Source organism: Schistocerca nitens, chromosome 2 (genome assembly GCF_023898315.1).
Source record: "Schistocerca nitens isolate TAMUIC-IGC-003100 chromosome 2, iqSchNite1.1, whole genome shotgun sequence".
Classification (NCBI taxonomy): Eukaryota; Metazoa; Arthropoda; class Insecta; order Orthoptera; family Acrididae; genus Schistocerca; species Schistocerca nitens.
In genome coordinates this window covers 317,614,300-317,636,201 of record NC_064615.1, presented here as the reverse complement: position 1 = coordinate 317,636,201, position 21,902 = coordinate 317,614,300, and the positions used below count along the sequence as shown (strand labels likewise).

At 39.5% G+C, this 21,902-nt stretch overlaps 1 long non-coding RNA gene across 1 annotated transcript in view; it reads left to right on the top strand.

The window, feature by feature from the left end:
• LOC126236093 (uncharacterized) overlaps positions 1 to 21,902 on the top strand; it is a 108,943-nt gene that overhangs the window by 31,663 nt on the left and 55,378 nt on the right. Inside the window, exon 2 of the long non-coding RNA XR_007544869.1 lies at positions 8,952 to 9,018. This is a non-coding gene — a long non-coding RNA (uncharacterized LOC126236093). The remainder of the gene's footprint in view (positions 1 to 8,951; positions 9,019 to 21,902) is intronic.

Below are 21,902 nucleotides of genomic sequence, written 5' to 3'. Positions count from 1 at the left end.
GGTCTTGTGTCAATGCTGTTCAGCCATGTCACACACTGTACTGTGTCAACCTTGCCAGACATGTAATGAATGTAGCATTTTTACATAAGTGTAATGGGGATGGAAACACACAGATATTTCGCATTGGATGAATACAGTGATACATACCTGTGCTAAAAGCCTGTAATTCATCTGGTGACCTTATGACATGGGGCGCACTCCGGCTGTGTAACCTCAACTATGTACTGTGCTTGCTTTGGTATACTGATTGTCATCACCTCAGAAACAACACATTGTTGTCTCCGGAAGAATGGTAATGGAGGAGTGTATGCCGGGGGTAGGCAGTACATCCACATATTGGGGGCTGCCTATCTGATTGCCCATAAGAGGTCTGATATCTAGGCTGCCCTGCAGAGCAGGTCAACAATGCAGGCCAATACTATTATCACACATTACATTTGGGATGCAGGGCAGCCTAAGCAGCAAGGGCTTAAAAAATGTCATGTGTCTGTATCTCCGTAAATATAAGAGTTAGAGTACTGTAAAATCCTCCCACCTCCCTCCCCATGCTAAGTTGGTCCTCTCAGGGCAAGGAGTTTATGTCCCAAATTTGGTCCACATTGGTCCAGAGGCCTGATAGGAGTTGCCAGCTCTGTATACATTATGATAGATTAGGAGCATACATGAATGTCACATAAAATGTGCGCACCTCTTGGTCCATCTCCTTATCCCCTTCTCTGCCCATCACTTCCTCACCTCCTTATCTGTCCATCTCTCCTCCCACATCTGAGCCCATCTCCTCTTCCTTTACCTCCCCCTGTCCACCTTCACCATACCCCTCACTCTGTCAATCTCCTTCCCCTCCCTGTATGTCCATCTTGTCCTCCCCCTTCCTCTCTGTCTTTACATCCCCTCCTGCCCCCTCTCCTCCTACCTGTCCCCTCCCTTATCTCTTCTTATCCATCCCCTTCTGCCTCCTTATATCTCTGTCCCCTCCTCTATCCAGAGAACATCCCTCACAGGCATCCCCATCCACACATGTATATCCTGCAAAAGAGGTTGATAAAGAATACTATTCCTACAAAATGGCTCTTGTGCAATACAGTCTATATGCTAAGAGCTTGGGTATCCTATTTTTCCCATGGTGTGTAGGCTGCCGTGCAAAGCAACCTGATAAAACAGGCCGATACTACTACAACACGACATACCCCTCTCTGCCCATCACCTCCTCGCTTCCCTCTCTGTCCATCTCCTCCTCTCACCTCTCTGACCATCTCTTCTTCCCTCACCTCTAAGACCATCTCCTCTTCCCTCATCTCTTTCTGTCCATCTCATCCACCCCCTCTCTCTCTGTCCATCTCCTCTCCCCACCCCCTTTTCTGGCCATCTCTTCCACTCTCTCTCTCTCTGTCCATCTTCTCTTCCTCCCCCCATTTCGTCTGTCTCCCCCTCCCTCTCTGTCTTTACATCTCCTTCTGTTCCCTCTCTCTCTCTCTCTCTCTCTCTCTACCCTTTGTCTTCTGCCCATTCTCCCCCTATCCATACCCTTCTGACACCTCTCTTTCCTTCTGCTCCTCTATCCATCTCAATCTCCCACAGGCATGGCCCTACGCATATTAATCCCTGCAAAAGAGGTTGATAAAGCAGGCTGATACTACTCCCGCAATATGCATCTTGTGCAGCATAGTCTTTATGCCAGAATTTGGCAACCCTTTTTTCCCCATGATGTGTAGACTGCCATGCAAAGCAGATTGATAAGGCAGGTCAGTACTATTCCCACAGAATGCACCTGTCACGCAAGGGAGCCTGTACAGCAGGAGCTTAGAAAACATAGATGTCTGTATTTCTGTAAATAGCTGGAGTGTTACACTCACCTCCCCCCCCCCCCTTTTCCCCCTCCACGTGTTGGCCTTCTCAGGGCAAGGAGTCTTTGTGTCGAATTTGGCCTACTCCAGTCCAGAGGCTTGGGAGTAATTCTTTCACTGAACTAGGAGTCAAAAGTTACAGATCTTGTTAAATCTAAGCTCTGCAACTTTTGTATTACTGCTAATGTCAGATTGTGGAGAGATTGTCAGGTTTTCAGAGAGCTGACATACTTTTCCTATTTTCATTTGTTAATGTTGGTTGGTTTGTTGTTGAAAGGGATTAAACTACAATTTATAAGCTCCTACCACTAATGTCTATGGTATCATAGTCTGGGGTAACTTGCCATCAAGGAATAAAATAACTGTGGCATAGAAGTGCATAATAAGGATATTATGCAGTCTTAATTCTAGGACCACTTCTAAACAGATTTTTATATAGTTTGGCATGCCCCATAGTACTTTTACTTCCTTACGATGCCTCTTGTCAATAATCAATCACAGTAAAAAATGGCAGCACGTACATCATCTACGATCTGCAATTCACTGTGAAGTGCATGGCAGAGGATGCTTCCCATTGTACCACAAGTTGCTGCTTCTTCCCATTCCATTAACATATAGAGCATGGGGAGAATGATTACTTAACCACCTCTGTGTCCTCAATAATTAGTCTGGTTTTGTCAATTCAATCCCTATGGGAGTGATAAACAGGGGGTATAGTATATTCCTAGCTTCTTCACTTAAAATTGGTTCTATAAACTTTTTAAGTAGGCTTTCATGACACAGATCATGTCTATCTTCAAGTGTCTGCCATTTCAGTTCTTTCAGCATCTTTCTGACACTATCCTGGGGTTAAACAAACCTGTGACCATTCATGCTGCCCTTTTTTGTATTTGTTCAATATTCTTTGTTATCCTATTTGGTACAGGTTCCAAATGTGAACAATATTGTAGGGTGGGTCACGTGAGTGTTATGAATGAAATATTTTATGTACAGTGATTGCATTTCCCTAATATTCTACCAGTGGATCAGTCTGCCACCTGCTTTACCAAAACTGAGACTATGCAATCATACCATTTCATGTTCCTACAAACTGTTACACTCACATATTTGTAGGAGTTGACTGATTACATCTGTGATTCATTGATACTGCAGTCATAGGATACAACTTTTTTCATTTTGTGAACATTTGAAGTGCTCTGCTTTGAAATCATATCAAGATGTGACTGAATATTTGTGCCTCTTGTTTCAGAAAGTATATCATTATAGATAACTGTGTCATTTGCAAAAAGTCTGAGGTAGCTTTTAATGTTGTGTGAAAGGTCATTAGCATTACTACACAATGTGAACAGAAAGAGTCCCAGTAAACTTTCCTGGGGCACACCTGAAGCTACTTCTTCTGTCAGTGACTCTCTGTTCAAGATAACATGCTGTGTCCTCCCCAAGAAATCCTCAGTTCCGTCATAAATCTCACTTGGTACCCCATATGATCATACTTCCAATAATAAGTGTGTTTGTTGTGCAGAATTAAATGACTTTCAGAAGTCAAGAAACACTGCATCTGCCTGATTGCCTTGATCCACAAGATGTCTTGAAGAGAAGTGGGGATCAGATTTCACATGATTGTTGTTTGCAGAATCCATGTTGGTTGGGATGAGGAAGGTCATTCTTTTTGAGATACCTCATTCCAATTGAGCTCAAATATTTTTGAAGATTCTACAACAGATGGATGTCAAGGACATTAGATAGTGCTTTTGTAGATCACTTCAATTGCCCTTCTTTTACATATGCGTGACCTGTTGAAAAGTTAGGTGACAGGTAGTTCATCAATGCAGGAGTATATGATAAATATATCTATAAAAACAAAGATGATGTGACTTACCGAACGAAAGTGCTGGCAGGTCGATAGACACACAAACAAACACAAACATACACATGAAATTCAAGCTTTCGCAACAAACGGTTGCTTCATCAGGAAAGAGGGAAGGAGAGGGAAAGACGAAAGGATGTCGGTTTTAAGGGAGAGGGTAAGGAGTCATTCCAATCCCGGGAGTGGAAAGACTTACCTTAGGGGGAAAAAAGGACAGGTATACACTCGCGCACACACACACATATCCATCCGCACATACACAGACACAAGCAGACATTTGTAAAGGCAAAGAGTTTGGGCAGAGATGTCAGTCGAGGCTGAAGTACAGAGGCTTCAGACTGAATGAAAGACACACATCACAGTAAAGTGTGCCTATGCAGTGCATAAACATTTAGAGTACCCATCTCTGGTGCCAACACAGGCACATCTTCTCATATGCTTACTATCATAAATGTGCACCTTGCAGTTTTTATTGCAATTTGATAATGGTTCTTGCAGCCTCTGGAGAATGAGTAAGTTTCCTTTTCATATACCATGAAGAGCATGTTGGATTGCAGTAACCATATGTGGATGTACATTGTCCCATTGAAACAGCCCATCACCTTCCAGTCAAAGAAATGGCTGTAGCATGAGGATAACAATCTGCACCACATAGTGGATACTAGTTACTTGACCCTGCAGAAACCCCTCATGGGACCCCACAGCCTGGGATAGGACACAGTATCGAAGGTGAATGCTCTGTGGAATGGCAGCTCACCATGCCTACACCATACATGTCTGTCCATCACTAACATACAGACCTAACCTACTCTCATCATTGAAGAAAATAGAGCCTGTTCCACTTGTGAGTCACCTTGTCAATGACACCAGGGTAGTCACGCTTGGTGGTGTCATGGTGTCAGTGGTAGCATGGTCAGAGGCACATGTGATGTTACTCCTGCTGCAAGCAGATAGTTTCCAATGATATAGCAGGTGCAACATTTGTCCATATTTTGTCCCCGGTAGATATCCAGTTGGCTGCCACCGCTTACACAATGGGTTGATTCTGACATGCACCTATACATCACAGAAGGCCAGTACCTGGATTATAGGTGTGGAAATGTTCCACAGACCACTGTTAAAAGTAGCTACACACCACTGACACCATGTGCCTAAAATGTACAGCAATCCGCTGATGTGGCCATGCAGCTTCCTGCAGGCCTGCAGTGTGACCCTGTTAAAATGGCTGAAACTTTTCAACTGGAGTACATATTTATCGGTGGTGTGTGGTTGTACCCCTGAATGAATGTTGAAAATACTATTCACTCCTTAACTTGGCATTTACAGAGTCAAAGCAGTGGTGCAGAGACAGACTTCCTGAGTGTCATCTGATTGCTGATAACAGTGTCAACTAACCCATTAACACTAAAACCCATCATTATGCACATATTATACACTGGTGCCACTGAATACAGTCTTTGATGGTGTTGCATATTTTTCCCTCTGGCACTGTATTTTGATATACCCCACCCTCTGAGAGCTCCCATGAAAGAAATAGCAAAATTAATACACTGCAAGAGATTAAAGTTGTAAACATGAGAGCTGTCTGGAAAGGAACCTCTGTTTTTTGTGCGTTGTGGAAGTAATGGCGGAAGTAATGGGATATATGGAAGAATCACTACACTGAATCTTGCAATAGGTCAGTGTGTTTGGAGCTGAGATAGCAAGAAAGTTACACTGAGTCTTGTTTGCTTGTTAAAGACAAGCAATTGAAAATCCCACCAAATGTGAAATAGATTCTGTAATTCAGTTTATACTGATAAAGCAACTCAGAGCTGTTGACATTCATCACAAAGTTAGTAGTGTATATGGATCAAATGTGATGAGTGATGGTGTTGTGTATCAGTGTTGTTGTGTATTACGATTAATACGATTGTTCATGATGATAAGAGAAGTGTGTGTCTGTTTGTGGTTAGCTATTATCTGGTACAGAAAACTGTCATTCTCAGAACTAGAGTTTCACAATATCTCAGTTGTTGGACAATTTTCAGCAGATTTTTTGGAGTGTGTTACATGAATTTGACACCAGAGATGGGGTACCAGAAGTTCTGTACTTGCTGGATTCCAAACTCTCAGGTGCTAAAATTTTATGTAGTGGGAATTGATCAATTGGTTAATAGATATAGAAAATGCCTAAATCTGAAATTCAACCCATGTATCATAGCCAAATGTCTGAACATGAATTTTTGTTGTACTAACAGATGTATAGTTGACTAAATTTCTTGTAGTTTTACTAGAAGTTTTGCAATAGAACTTCACTGCAAAAGTAATTGAGATACTGTGCCCTACTTTTTAGCATGGAAACACATGTTAATTACTATCTAAATATTTATTACATGGTAATTTAGATGTTTGCAGTTTTGGTTTGTGCTAATTCCTGTATGCATCTTTAAAATGTGCTTCACAACTAAATTTGAATAAGGAGGTAAAGTTTTCAGACAATGGAAAATCCAGCATGGAATGTAAAAATATTATGAAAAGGAAAGTTGCTAATTACCATATAGTGGAGTGCTGTGTGTGTGTGTGTGTGTGTGTGTGTGTGTGTTGACAAAAGCCTTAATGGCTGAAAGCTTTAATTGTGGGAGTCTTTTTGTTGTGCCCATCTGCAACTCAGGTAAAGTTTTATATTTACTGTGGCAGCTAATTTGAAGGAATGGCAATAGGAGTCTCATTCTTGTAACAGCATCAGTTTTTATAACACTATTCTTCTTGGTATGAACATGTTGAAGAATTCTTCTATAAAAAGATGTGTAGAGGAATTATGGACAAAGTTTAAGCAGATTGTAAATAATGGTCTGGAGAGTTATGTGCCTGTTAAGTGGATAAAGAATGGAAAAGACCTACCATGACTCAATAGCAAAATTCAGAGGATGCTGAGGAAGTAGAGAGGCTGTTGCACTCTCAGTTCAAAAGGGAACACATTTAAAAAATGATGACAAGTGAAGGTTGGAAGAGATTCGTGCATCTGAAAATATCGATGCACGGAGCATACAATAAGCACCACCATCACCTTAGCAAAAGATCTGGAAGAGAACCTGAGGAAATTCTGGTCTTATGTAAAATCACTAAGAGGGTCCAAGGCTTTCAGTCAGTCCCTTGTTGATCTGTGTCATGTGGCAGTTGAATATCAAAATGAAAGTCAAAGTTTTAAATTTAATGTTCATGAAAACATTCACACAGGGAATCATACAAACACACCGTCATTTGACCATTGGACAGGCTCCCATACTGATGGCATAGTAATGACCATCCCTGGTGTAGAGGAACAACTGAAAGATTTGAAAGCAAATACCACACTATGGCATTGGCCCATTACCTAGCTTGCATTTATCGTGAATCTCTCACCCAGCACAAAGTCCCAAGCAACTGGAAAGAGGCACATGTGACTCCAGTATATAGGAAGGACCCGCAAAATTACAGACCAATATCTCCCCTTCTGTTTGATGCAGAATCCTTGAACATATTCTCAGTTTGAATGCAATAAACTTTCTTGAGACTGAGAAGCTTGTGTCCATGAATCAGCATGGTTCTAGAAGGCATCACTTGTGCAAACTCAGCTTGCTCTTGTCTCACATGATATACTGTAAACTATGGATGAAGGGCAACAGGCAGATTCCATATTTCTAGATTTCTGGAAAGCATTTAACATGGTGCCCCATTGCAGGCTGCTAATGAATGTATGAGCTTATGGAATACATTCACTGGTATGTGAGTGGCTCAAAGACTTCTTAAGTAACAGAACCCAGTATGTTGTCTTCGACGTTGAACGTTCATCGGAGGCAAGGGTATCATCAGAAATGCCCTAGGGAAGTGTGATAGGACCGCTGTTGTTCTCTACATAATAAATGATTTTGTGGACAAGGTCGGCAGCAATCTGCAGTTGTTTGCTGATGATACCATGGCATATAGTAAGGTGTCAAAGTTGAGTGACTGTAGGAAGATACAAGATAACATAAACAAAATTTCCAGTTGGTGTGATGAATGGTGGCTAGCCCTAGATGTGGAAAAATATAAGGTAATGCGGATGAGTAGGAAGAACAAACTGGTATTGTTTGGATACAGTATTATTAATGTCCTGTTTGACACAGTCAAGTCATTTAAATATCCAGGTGTAATGTTGCAAAGCAATGTGAGATGGAATAAGAGTGTGAGAACTGTATTGGAGAAGGTAAATGGTCGACTTCAGTTTATTAGGAGAATTTTAGGAAAGTGTGGTTCACTTTTAAAGGAGACCACATATAGGACACTGGTGTGAACTACTCTTGAGTACTGCTCAAGTGTTTGGGATTGGTACCTGGTCGGATTGAAGGAAGACATTGAATCAATTCAGAGGCGGGCTGCTAGATTTGTTACTGGTAGGTTTCAACAACATGTAAGTGTTACAAACATGCTTCGGGAACTCAAATGGGAATATCTGGAGGGAAGGTGACATTCTTTTTGAGAAACACTCTTGAGAAAATTTAGAGAAACCACGTTTGAAGCTGACTGCAAAACAGTTCTACTGCTGTCAACATGCCTTGTGCATAAGGACCATGAAGATAAGATACGAGAAATTAGGGCTTATACGGAGGCATATAGACAGTCATTTTTCCCTCGCTCTATTTACGAGTGGAATAGGAAAGGAAATGACTAATAGTGGTACAGGATACCTTACACCATGCACCATATGGTGGCTTGTGGAATCTATGTAGATGTAGATTTAATATTGCTTACTATTTAGTCAATGATCAAAACTATACAATGTTGAATAAATCTTTAAATGATACTCAGTAAAGGGAAAAATGACTTTAATAGGGTATGTCTTATTTTACTCTGTCATTTTATTGAATTCAAAACTATGTGATATTGTTTCCAAGATCCTGTATGTTTGTGTTTTACTCTTTATTTGTTTTATAATATATCAACCTAATGCATATACTTCCTTGCTGTAATTTCTATGAACAATTTGCCTTGTGGATGAGTCACTCAGTCAGGGCAGGCATTACATTAGCTTCAAAACCAGGAAAATTATGCTTTCAATGCAAACACATTAATAATCAAACATCTGTGTGCCAATTTAATAGTATTAGAAGAGTGTTGTTACCTTAGCAGTATTGTTTTAAGTAATCCTTTTTGCTGTTGTATGGCAGCCATCATGTCTTTAAAATTTGTTCCACCTGTGACGATCATGATTGTAATTTAAAATTTGTTGCTGTTTTCAGACATAATCAAAAATGGCATTTTGCTCATGGAGGGGTGAAGAATATTATCGAGATCATTTTGAATCAGGTAATGTTACAACAAACAATTTAATGCATTGTGTGTATGCAACTTCTTGTTGCAATCTTTCTTCTTACTTGTAAGGTCATTTAATGGTGGTTCTTTTTTCATAATTTGTTACAAAATACCTTAAAAATGTTGAAATATTGGAAGGAGAAAAAATTAGATAAATGGAACCATTGTAGAACTTTGATCTTAAGTATACAAATTATGTACATAAGAAGACCATCCATTGCAACATGCCATGGTACGAAAATGTGTAGACAAATAAGAATGGAAAATTAACTTATAAAAGTTTTATTAATTTGGACACAAAGTACAAATACAAGGTCAGGAAAATAAAAGTGTCCTGGATGATTGGATATGATTGGATGTGAATGTATGCATATAACCACATTTCCATGATGTGCACACCACGTGTATGCCTGCCATGTGATCCACAGAAGTTCAGAACATAGTGCAGGCTGTGTCAGTGTGAGAGGAGCAGTGCAAAGGAGATGATAGTATTCACGGTGGAGCAGTGGATGTTCATTGTAGAAAGTTATGTGACAACAAAGTCATGGAAATGGTATGGTCAGTTGTTTGCTGAGAAATTTAATGGTGTCAAAGTGCCAGCAAAGACTGCTGTGCAACACTTAGTCCAAAAATGGTATCAGACAGGATCTGTTTTGAACAAATCAGAAGCCATTCTGAAACATGGCCAGAACTGCTAAAAAATGAATGATGGCCACTTTCAACATCTGCTATAGTCAGGTTTGTACTGTATTTCCTTTCCTCTGCTGTGTTTGTTTTTTCCCTGCAACTCCTTTTTCTGAGCCATTTTCATTTGCCCAACCCTGTATAATGCTAGATTTGATTTGGGGAGTTTAGAAAGAGGGCCAAGGTACCCATGATCTTCTGTTATTTTCACAGTGGTCTTTAATCCAATACTTATTTTACTTTTTTGTGTCTGGAGCTGTTACTTTTTCGGCCCAATACTGTGCTAAGTCAAAAACGTCAGGCTTGCTTAGCCAGAGATCATCTAGGAAGCAACGTGCAGGACAATTTTGGCATGTTGGAAAATGCTCCATGTTTTGTATTTCTCCACAGTCGCACTTATTGTCATCAGGTTCTAGTAGGACCCATTTTACCGGATTAAATTTTACAGAGGCAACACCAGTACTGATACAGTTTAGTACTTTCTGTAACTTTTAGTTTAATTCAGCACCACTTGTTGGATATTCTGAAATGGGGTGGCAGACCAGGGGATCATCCAAGGTGTAATTGAGAAACTGATATCTTGATTTTAGCTTTTTAATCCATAAAGTCTCCCATATAGTGGATGATGCTCATAAAAAGTCTCTTTGAACTGCCTGTTATGTTCATGAGCTACCTTAAAAGACTTGGGACTGCTGAAACCTGGAACTTTGTGGAGCTTTCCATTGGAGTAGGCTTCATGCATCCTGTTACTAGCCTACAGGTTTCATTAAGAATTATGCTGAATTTTTTTGCATACTCTGATCTAGGCCAGACAGAGCACACATACTCAGCTGTGGAAAACCAAAGTCCTAAAGCAGTGGTTCTAAGCACAATACTGCCAGTTAGCTTTTTGAGGATATTATTCCTTGCAGCTACCTTACTTTGTGTTTTCTTTTTTCACAATGATGTTTGTATTTGAGGGACCTGTCGAGCATCACTCTGAGATATGTTGGCTCATCTGTGGGCTCAAGGGTAGACCTGTGTGCTAAATGAGCAGACTGAATAACACTGAAGGGACATTCAAGATGTATAAAAATATATTACTAGCTAAGAATTTAATATTTATATTTGAATGAACCCCTTTTCCCTACTTCCATTGTTGCAGTTTTTCTATTTTGAGTGGTTGGTATGGAGCTACACATGGTGCAATGTGTGCTTAATTGTACAGCTGATGGTCAGCATGGATAAATTTGGAAATACTCAGCAGTAAAGACCGAAATAAATTCATCACCAAACTGCATGCTATGTGATTCCAAACAATAAACTGGTCATATCCACCATACTATGTCTACATCTACATTTGCATGGATACTCTGCAAATCACATTTAAGTGCCTGGCAGAGGGTTCATTGAACAACCTTCACAATTTTCTATTATTCCAGTCTTGTATAGTGCAGAGAAAGAACAAACACCTATATCTTTCTATACGAGCTCTGATTTCCCTTATTTTATCATGATGATCATTTCTCCTTATGTAGGTCAGTGGCAACAAAATATTTTTGCATTCGGAGGAAAAGCTGGTGATTGGAATATCATGAGAAGATTCCTCTGCAACAAAAAAGCCTTTGTTGTAATGATGTCCATCCCAAATCCTGTATAATTTCAATGACACTATCTCCCCTATTCCGTGATAATACAAAAACGTGGTGCCCTTCTTTGAACTTTTTTGAAGTACTCTATCAATCCTATCTGGTAAGGATCCCACACTGTGCAGCAGTATTTTAAAAGAGGATGGATAAGTGTAGTGTAGGCAGTCTCCTTAGTAGATCTGTTACACTTTCAAAGTGTCCTGCCAATAAAACAAAGTCTTTGGTTAGCCTTTGCCGCAATATTCTCTGTGTGTTCCTTCCAATTTAAGTTGTTCGTAATTGTAATCCCTAGGTATTTAGTTTAATTTACGTCCTTTAGATTTGACTGATTTGTCGTGTAACAGAAGTTTAATGAATTCCTTTTAATACTCGTGTGGATGACCTCACACTTTTCATTATTTAGGGTCAGTTGCTAATTTTTGCACCATATACATATCTTTTCTAAATTGTTTTGCAGTTTGTTTTGATCTTCTGATGACTTTTCTAGTCAATAAAAAAAAGCGTCATCTGCAAACAACCTAAGACAGCTGCTCAGATTGTCTCCCAAATTATTTATATAGATAAGGAACAGCAAAGAGCCTATAACTCTATTTGAGGAACACCAGAAATCACTTCTGTTTTACTCGATGGCTTTCTGTCAATTACTAAGAACTGTGGCCCCTCTGACAGGAAATGATGAATCCTGTCATAAAACTGAGAAGATATTCCATAAGCACACAACTTCACTGCAAGCCGCTTGTATGGTACAGTGTTAAAAGCCTTCTGGAAATCCAGAAATATGGAATCAATTTGGAATCCCTTGTCAGTAGCACTCAAAACTTCATGCAAGTAAAGAACTAGTTTTGTTTCACAAGAACGATGTTTTCTAAATCTGTGTTGACTGTGTTTCAATAGACCATTTTCTTTGAGGTAATTCATAATGTTCAAACATACTATATGTCCCAAAATCCTGCTGCATATAGATGTTAATGGTATGGGCCTTTAATTCAGTGGATTACTCCTACTACCTTTCTTGAATATTGGTGTGATCTGTGCAACTTTCCAGTATTTGGTTAGAGATCTTTTATTGAGTGAACAGTTGTATATGATTATTAAGTATGGAGCTATTGCATCAGCATACTCTGAAAGGAACCTAATTGGAATACAGTCTGGACCAGAAGACTTGCCTTTATTAAGTGATTTAAGCTGCTTCACTACTTTGAGGATACCTACTTCTACATTACTTGTGCTGGTTGCTGTTCTTGATTCAAATTCTGGAATATTTACTTCACTTTCTTTTGTGAAGGCATTTCAGAAGGCTGTGTTTAGTAGCTGCACTTCGGCAGCACTGTCTTCGATAGCATCTCCATTGCTATCGTGCCGAGAAGGCATTGATTGTGTCTTACCGCTAGCATACTTCACATACAACCAGAATCTCTTTGGATTTTCTGTTAGGTTTTAGGACAAAGTTTTTCTGTGGAAACTATGTATTATAAGCATCTCGCATTGAAGTCCACGCTAAATTTTGAGCTTCTTTAAAAGAAATATTCTGTGATGGTAAAAAAACAGATAATTATACAGTGTGATAATAATTGCTTGAACATATAAGTAGAAGCATAAGCCTTGCCCTTTGATGGTGGAGACATTTATTAGTATCTTCCCAATAATCCACAAATAACACTACAATATTCTTAATGGTCAAAATTGTGATCTCATTGCTGTAAGAATTCATATGCCCCACTTCTTAATCGAACCAGAGCAGAATGTATCATAATTCAGTAATTAATCCCATAATGGTGGCGGTGGTGGTGGTTAGTGTTTAACGTCCCGTCGACAATGAGGTCATTAGAGACGGAGCGCAAGCTCGGGTTAGGGAAGGAGTGGGAAGGAAATCGGCCGTGCCCTTTCAAAGGAACCATCCCGACATTTGCCTGAAACGATTTAGGGAAATCACGGAAAATCTAAATCAGGATGGTTGGAGACAGGATTGAACTGTCGTCCTCCCGAATGTGAGTCCAGTGTGCTAACCACTGCGCCACCTCGCTTGGTAATCCCATAATGGGTTCTGACCAAATGATGAGCAGCAGAGAGAACAATATGCATTGAGTGCAGAAGACTGCTACCGCACAGACAATAGCTACTCTGGAGAACAGTAAACTTGTAACACAAACGTGATATACTATATGGCCCCCAATGGAAGCAGAATCTTTTGGTTACAAAATGTCATTGCTACCATTCATTGTTCAAACTTCTGTGGCTGAAGACCAAAAACCATTTTAAATTATCTCATTCAGATATTGTCTGATTAGGAGTGGGATTGAATTGGAATTTCGGGTTATTTACCTATATGTTATGTTTTCGATAAATCCATAGTTCAACTGTTTTGTTCATACACCATATACACTCAGTAAAATTTCTTTATGCATTATACATTTGGCTGGTGCTAAGAAATTCATGCTATTACATGAAATGTTTTGTGCTTGTTCAGGCCGGGTTTCACAGTTAATCAATGTCTTGCTGAAACAAAGTATGTCCCAAATGGTGGGGCAGAGCTTTGGGCAGAGAAGTTGGTGGGGGATGTGAGCTTCAAAATGAAACCAGTGTCAATCACCTGCATGCAGTTGTTGAGGCAGGGTCATGCTCCATGCGGAGGTATCTACTGCACCCTCATCAAACAAAAAATGGACTAATTTTCGGAGCAGTTTTATGCTGTGAAGTTCTCTGTGAAACTGGGGAAGAGATGCTAGAAATGCTTGAGAAAGCCTGTGGTGATGGGGCAATGAAACAATGCCAAACTTTCATGTGTCACAAGAAGTTCTGGGAAGGTTGGGAGTCCTTTACAGACACACATCGACACCACAAATGGATGACTTGGTGCAGAAAGTGCATCACATTGTGAATGAGGTCTGACAATTAATTGTTCAGATGTTTGCAGTCTGCACGAAAATGGTGCCAAAAATCCTGATGAGTGAGATGAAGGAGCAGCATTTGTTGAAGTGCCAGGATTTGCATGAGTGCTACAAAATGGACCCAGAATTTTTGGACACAGTCATAATGGGGTAAAAGACATGCATTTCTGAGTATGTTCCCAAAACAAAGCATCAGAGCAGCGAGTGGCACACTAAGCGGTCCCCTCACTTGAAAAAAGCAAGGGTGAGCAAATCATGAATCAAGGCAATGCTAATATTTTGACAGAAAAACTGTGGTTCACAGTGAATTCGTGTCACAAGGACGAACAGTAAACAAGGAGTTTCACTGTGAAGCACTCAGATTGTTGTACTGCAGGATTCAGTGTGTCCAAAAAGAAATTCACGACAATTTGACTGTGCACCATGACAACATGACAAGCCACACTGCACTTATTACCTCTGAATTGCTGGCCAAAATGGGTGTTGCAATGCTGCCCCACACACCGTACAGCCACAATCTGGCACCAGTGGACTTCTTTTTGTTCCCAAGGATCAAAAGAACCCTGAAAGGAACTCAACATAGGTTGCTGGAGGCAGTAAAAGCAGTTTCAACAATGCTGTGAAGGAGATTCCCATTGACGACTGCCTGGGCACCTTCAATCTTTGAAGCTTTGGCAATGGTGCATCAAAGGAAGGGGAAGAATGCTTTGAAAGGCACTGAAAAGATTGCAAATTGATAATGAATAAATGGTTTAAATTTTTTTCTGGGGACTTTTGGGACATACCCTGTGTATACATCTGATCTTAAAGAGTGTGCATGTTTTGCTATATAGATATATTTGTTGTTGTGTACAGATTATGTGTTGTTGTTTTCATTCAATTTTATGTACTTTGACATTGACAACAATTTCCTTACACGCAATTACATTGGTCAAGACTGGATTCCTTTACTTCCTGGAATCTTACAACTTGCTTTCCCCTTTAGGCATATCTCAAGGGAATTCCAGCATAAATCACTGAGTCTACAGCCCTGAGTTACATTATTGCTATAATAATTTGTGCTTACACTTGTTTTGAATATAGTAATAAAAAAATTAAATATTGTCAGGTGAAGCATTGAACATATTATCAGAAACATTGCAGTTCATTTTGGTTGCCTATCAACACTTATTGTAGATGCACTGTGTTTCAGGTATTTCATGAAATTGAAAAACTCAGCGACATAATCATTATTTTCAGTGCATAACACATTTGAATGAATATTATGTATAATGTTCATTTTGTCTTGATGTAAATGGAAGATTAGGAATGTTTGAGTACATTGCTGACAGCATGAAAAAAAAAAATAAATAAAAATAAAAATAAAAATAAACACACACACAGGATATATAACAACTCTGCCTTACTTGACAAGAAACCGAACCATGTAACTGTCAATTCCAAATTGAGGTAGACAATTCTTATAAAATATGCACATATGTCTAAAAACCTATATTACATTTATGGAATGCATTTCATAGTTCTTTACTTTCACTGTTCACAACCACCCAATATTACACAGTTATATGGCCAGTTCACTGTTCGCAACTTTTGATAAGCCTCGTGAATGGCTTGCAGACAATCATCAGCATATTGCTACAATAGTTTGCTGTTGAACTTCTACGAGCTGTAAAACCCTAACCACATAGTTTGCAGAATAATGAGGTACATGTGACACTTTTTCTCAACTAAATTAAACAGACACTGTCATTGTTTTGTGTTACATTAGTTCCACTTGAAACAGTACATAATGAAAGAAGAGTGTGGCTGCTGAGCTCATTGATATTCTTATTAAGTTGCAGAGACAAGGACATTATGCCAACGTTTGTCAGAATTGTGCATTTCATAAATACCGCTGCTGCAAACAACATCAAATGTGAAGCAAGCATGGCTTTGGTGAGAGAAAGGATTCGTGTCAGTCGGCGTGAATTGGATTCTGTGTCATAGGACATGTTCCACATACATTTGGAATTGGCAACAAGACTATCTTCTCTGTCGTGGGATTGGGTGGATGGTGTGACATGGGCTAAAGCAAACTGGAGCCATGACAAAGCTGTGACAAGGCAAACTTCCAAGATTGACAGACTTTCTACACCGATGCAGCAGGAAGTTCCAACTCGATGATCTGTTGTGAATTTGACAGAGAAAACTTTAGATGATGCGACTGTGTCTGTGCTAGCAAAAGGACTGAATTTTGCTCCCCCACCTGTTTCACCACCAATAGTGGATTTCGTCAGTGCCATCAAAGAAGCTGTATGCTGTCTTGATACAGATGAAGCGGAGGAAGTTCGTCGAGAGTCTTGACGTGTTTTGACCAGAGGTGCATCAATGAAGAGTAACATCTCGCCCATGGAGAGGATAGCAGATGTGGATACAGTAGTCTTAAAATCTGACAAAGGAAACGCTACTGTCCTCATACCAAGAGATGACTATGTTAATAAGATCAATGTTTTATTATGTGACTCAATGTATCACAGAATTGATAAGGCTCCCATGAGCCAAGTGGTGCGAAAAACAGCAGAACTTCTATCAAATAGTTCTCTACTGAAGGAGGTCATCAAGAGACTGAAACCAAACAGTTCAGTTCCACCTAGGCTATATGGACTGCCCAAGAGCCACAAGGAAAATGTGCCATTACGTCCAATTGTAAGTAACATTGGAGGAGCCACATATGACCTAGCAAAATTCTTGGCATCTTTGCTCAAACCAGTGATAGGCAAGTGTGCACATCATATAAAGAATTCTACTGATTTTATTAGCTGACTTCAGTCACTATAGCTGCAAAGTAACGGCTTATTGGTCAGTCTTGATGTAGTTTCTCTTTTCACAAAGGTGCCTCTTGTGGACTCACTACACCCCATTGGCAATATGTTTGGTGCAGACATTACAGCATTGTTTGAGCACACTCTCTCCTCTACATATTTTATATTTAACAATGAATTTTATGAACAATCTGATGGTGTTGCCATGGGGAGTCATGGCCAATCTTTTTATGGAAGATTTTGAGGAGAGAGCACTCAACTCTGCCACTTTTAAACCGACAGTATTTTGGTGATATGTTGCGACACTTTTATAGTGTGGCCTCATGGTTTGGACCACCTCCAAGAATTTTTACATCACATGAACTCCATACATGAAAACATAAAGTTTACCATGGAGATAGAGAAAGATGGTTGCTTGCCATTTTTAGACATCTTGGTGCATCATAAGAGTGATGGCACACTTGGTCACTCAGTGTACAGAAAGCCCACTCATACAGACCTGTATCTGCAAACTACTAGTTGTCACCATCCAGCACAAACAATGGGCGTTCTCAAAACCGTGCCCATAACATCTCTGACGTCGACAGTCTCCAAGCGGAATTGGAACACCTGCAAAAAGTATTTCTGAAGAATGGCTTTTCAACTAGGCAAGTGAACAGAGTGATGCAGACCTACAATCGACGGAACAAGGAAGAGGAAGAGGCCTTCAGGTCAACTGATTATCTACCATTTATTGGGAATATTTGTTCACAGATAGGCAGAATATTGAGAAAGTATCAAGTGAGAGTCATCTTTTGTCCTCCTCCCAAAATTTCGTCACTGGTGGGATCCATTAAAGATGACCTGGGCCTACATAAATCAGGTGTTTACAAGATTCTGTGTGAATGCGGCAAATCATTTATAGGGCAAACAACACGAACTGTGCAGGAACGCATTGTGGAATACCAATGGCATACTTGCCTTCTCCAGCCCACCAAGTCCGCAATCACCGAACATTGTATTTCCACAGACCACTTCATGAATTACAATGACACAAAAATTTTGGCCCATACGTCAAACTTTTGGAGCTCGATTATCAATGAATCTGTGGAAATAAGATTGTCTGACAATGAGACTTTCATCAATCGAGATAGCGGTTATCAGCTAAACTCTGCGTGGAATCCTGTTATAGAGAAACTTTGTAGTCGGCGTAGTTATCTTCATAAAGATGAAAATCGACCTGATATTGATACACCAAGCTTTCACCGTGGAGGGCGCAAGGCACAGTGCATGGAGTTGTTATGAACGTGCATGCTGAGCAGCGCATGCGCAATGTCACCTCAGTATGGCTTTAAATAGCAGAGCTCAGCGCATACGCGCCAGTACTACTACAGTGGTACTCACCTGAAGATAGTCAGAAGACTCTGCGCCAAAATATTGTAGCAAGCCTTCATTAGACACACAATTAACACATTTGAATTGTGTAACTGCTAACACATAGAGTAAGCCACTACTTACAAACTTCAGAGCTGCTGCCTTCTTTACAAACATTTAGAATGCATTAATACATCTTCTTGATATGCAAAATATTTTTTTTCAGATCCTGGTAAGGACACAATCCCTTAGCCCAGTAACTGTTAGGATGGGCTAACAAGTAAGCTCGAGGATGTCCTATGTTTACAGTTTCAATGGGTCTATGTACAGTAGTTGCCGCTTATTGTTTTCCTTGCTCTACACTGAAGATGGTTCCTTAATAACACCTTGTTTTTCACCAGTAAATTCTAAACCTTCAGCACAAAGCATTTGTTCCATTTACAGGCCTTCAATGTCAAGATGATTAATGCTTGTTTTATTTTTTTCTTCCCACGAGTTGTTATTTCTAGGGATTTTTGGGATTTTATCCATCCAATCATTCTCTCCAGTCTTCCTAAGTACGAAACCTGCAGGAGTGTGGTTATTTGAGGAGTGTTCCAAATAATTAAAAATTATTTTGAAGTTCCAGAGATAATCTACCCAGGCAGTTTGACAGTTGAGATAGTGCATCCGTATAAATTTGTTCAACTCATGAGACACTCATCCCACCTCATTTGCTTTGGAATGATAGCAGAGAGTTAATATTTGTTTAATTCGACTTCATTCCAAAAAGTACTGTCAGTATCACATAAAGTCAGTAGCATTATCAGACAGAATGCAAGTGGTTTACTGACATGAGGAATGTAGTCATCTGCCAAGTTTTTGATTATAGGCTTCCTTGTCACTTGGTGAGAAGCTCATGGGAATCCACTATATACTTCACACCTGCTCTTGCCTGAGGCAATGGACCACACATGTCAACAGTGACAATTTGTAATGGTTTTCTATGTAAAATCAAATGTAATGCATCTTTTACATTGTTGGTTAGAAAGTTTGACCTTTCAACAAAGACTACAGGTTTTCATTAATTTTTGTATGTTTCTCCTTAGATTCAGAACATGACAATAACCACTGATCTTGTTTGCACATTTTATCACTCCACAGTGCCTCCAGGCACATCATCTATAGTGATTTTTCTGTAACATTTTGTCAGTGAGGATCAGCATATTGTAACCTCAAAATACTTCAGCATAGTTTCAAATAATATTTCCTATGAATGTTGACATTCATGAGTAAGGTATTAAATCCAAACGATTGCTCTTCAACTTCTGCAGTTTGACTCACTCCTGGTAATAGTGAGAGGGCATCATCTATGATGTTATCTTTTCCTTTCATGTAAACAACCTCAAAATCATATTCCTGTAGAATTAATGATCATCTTCCAAGTGTCAGATGCAATAGTTCACACATTTGCAGGAATCTTAGTGCCTGATGGTCACAGTTGACTTTTGTAGTGTTCCTGCTAAATAATAGTGCAACTTTGTTGAGGACCACACAACTGCGAGCACTTCTAGATTCATGGTGATAGCTCATTAGCAGTCTGAATGAAACTGCAGCTATACAAAATCTCATTACTCCTTTTATGTCCTCTGTTAACAACAAAATTCAAGTGATATATCCAGATGTGCAGTATATCTGAATTCACAAATTCCAATTTGATTCCATCAAAAGCAAGTTGACAGTCCTGAGACCACTGCCAAGATACATTCTTTCTCAACAGGTTTTGAAGTAAGAGCTGAAAAATTCCTGATTGTCCTAAGCACACTGCCAGGTAGGGTTCCAGTTGACATAATTAAGTGAACAACAAATTTTATTTGTCGGTGTCCAAACTTTGACTTTTTGAGGTTTGTTGTTATTTCTGCCTCTAAAAATCTCTCTAACACTTTCTGCAACAATGCATTGTGTTGTCCCATGTCCAAGATGCTATTAATAAATCATCAACGAACAGCATTACTTTGCCTGAAGTTTCAGGTCACAGGTTAGCATCCAGGGCTGTGATAAATACACCTGCACTTACATTGAGTTCAAAAGGCAATAAATAATCTATACTACTAACTTCTCCCAGGGTAGAGAATTGATGCGTACTTTCTTGATGCTGTTACAAGGGATGATGAGCTACCAGAAGTGGCAGTCATGTGTGTTTGAGGTGTGCTTGCTTTTGTGAATGAATCTGTTCGTGTGTGTGTGTGTGTGTGTGTGTGTGTGTGTGTGTGTGTGTGTGTGTGTGTGTTTCCTTTTCCAAGGAAGGCTTTGGGCAAGAGCTAAATGTGTAACAGACTTTTTGTTGTGCTTGTCTGCAACTAAGTGTGTCATCTTTACAGTGAGTAGCAATCTATGTTTTTCCTTATATTGTTGATATTCCAATTATTGAGATGTGTATTCCAGTGTAAACACCTCTGGAGTATCTAGGCAAGATTGTTTAGATAGATGAGGAGCAGAAATGTCATAAGAATTATTTGTGGGAGATACCAGAAACTGCGTGATGATGGGTTGTGAAACGTCATGAAAATTATGCTGTAGGCGGGGACAGTGTAAAGAATATAAAATATGCATTGTGGAAATATTTTTGTCACTTAATGGCTATGACATTCATGAAATTTATCTGGTGACACAAAGAGTGAATATAAACGATTTATTGCAGCAAAATAGCCATTATAGTTATACATTAGATTACAATCATTCGAATTACAAGGATGTATTGAGTGTCTGCATAATTCTTAGTAGTAGATTACATTCAGTGCAAGTATTATAACAGATTATCATTTGAACCATTTATTGCATAGTCTCTAATTGATCTTGTCCTCTTGTTGCATATTTCTATATGGTATCTCCCACAAGACTGTCCTCATAGTGTACACTTGCAAAGGTTTGATGGTTCGTGGTATGTTGTATTTGCACAAATTTCATGTTGGAATCCGTGTACTGTGAGTCTTGTAAGTACGTGTCTCATCTCAAAATTTGCTGCTGTCCAAGTGCGGTCGATCATGGCCCTGGATCCATAGAATTCCGTTGGTACTTCCTCTCTTTACTTGAGTAGTGATCTTAGTAGGTTCTCCAATGCTGATGTGTTGGGAAGTAAGAACCTTGTCCTGAGATCCTCTATGAGGAAAGGTTCTCGGGCGAGAAGGTAGACTAATCTTGATCTTGTGGTTTTTGCTACCCCTAATGCTCTTTTGATATAGGTTGCTTTTACTCTTTCCAATGTTTCTAAGTTCTTTTCATTTAGGTGTATCCATATGATTTCTATCCCATAAGCCAGTATCGGTATTATTTTTGATTTGAAGAGTGCCATAACTGTGTCTAGATTTAGTGTTCTGATGGAACTTATTTCGTTTATCGCTCTGATGGCTTGTGTCGCTTTCTCTGTTGTGTGTTTAGTGAAGCACTTTGCGGATGGCTGGAGTGTTATCCCTAGATATTTGTAATCTTTTGTGATAGATATTTGCTTTCCTTGTAGTGCAATTCTTGTGGTTTTTGGGATTTGC